The sequence below is a fragment of the Octopus bimaculoides genome, chromosome 2 (genome assembly GCF_001194135.2).
Source record: "Octopus bimaculoides isolate UCB-OBI-ISO-001 chromosome 2, ASM119413v2, whole genome shotgun sequence".
Lineage (NCBI taxonomy): Eukaryota > Metazoa > Mollusca > Cephalopoda > Octopoda > Octopodidae > Octopus > Octopus bimaculoides.
In genome coordinates, this window is record NC_068982.1 from 186,255,506 (window position 1) to 186,256,701 (window position 1,196).

The window sequence follows — 1,196 nt, forward strand, 5'->3', positions numbered from 1 at the left end:
ACTCTCTGTGGTGGTTGTCATTGGGAAGGGCATCCAGCCATAGAAACCAAGCCAAAAAAGACAAACAGAGCCTAGTGCAGCTCTCTGGCTTGCCTGTTCCTCTCAAACCGGTCCACCCATGCCAGCATGGAAAACAGATGTTTGATGATGATGGTGATGATGATGGTGTCAGGGTGTTATGTAAGAAATATGGCCTGGAAAAGTATAAACATTATTGAAAAATATAAAGGTCATTATTATTTACAATGCTGGCTTAGTGGCGTTTCATTCATCTTTATGTCTTGGGTTCAAATTCTGGCAAGGTTGACTTTGACTTTCATCCCTTAAGTACCAGTTGTGTACTGCGGTTAATGTAATTGACTCACCCCTGCTTCCCCGAAATTGCTGGCCTTGTGCCAGAATTTAAAACCATTATTTGCAGTGGTTCTTTGGATTTCTTTCCATTGATCAGGTTCAGAAAATTATCATCACATTTTTAAAAATTTTATTCTATTTTGTTTTAATTAATCCTGAAGAGGAACAAGGGACAGGGGACAGAGATATGGAGGGGACAGAGTGGTTATTGCACATCACAAACATTGCAGGTCACCTCAGACATGTTAGATTAATACAAATGATGATGATGATGATGATGATGTTTTAACAGTGTTGTTAATTAAACTATATTAATTATGCAAGAAATCAAATAAAAAAAATTTTCAAGTTGAAAACAACAAAAGAAAACATCTAGTAAGAAAAATAATAAAGATACAATGAAAAAAAACATCTTTTAATACTGTTCTCTCTTTCTTGCAATATAAATATGTATATATACATACACACACATATATCTACATACATATATACATACACACGTGCACATACACACACACACACACATTCATCTTTAACGTCCGCTTTCCATGCTAGCATGGGTTGGACGATTTGACTGAGGACTGGTGAAACCGGATGGCAACACCAGGCTCCAATCTAATTTGGCAGAGTTTCTACAGCTGGATGCCCTTCCTAACGCCATATAAACACATACACATATCTATACATGTACATGTGTACATTCACACACATATATCTACATACATATATACATACACACGTGCACACACAGACTATATATATATATAAACACATACACATATCTATACATATACCTTCATCTATATGTACATGTGTACATTCACACACACATACCTACATAC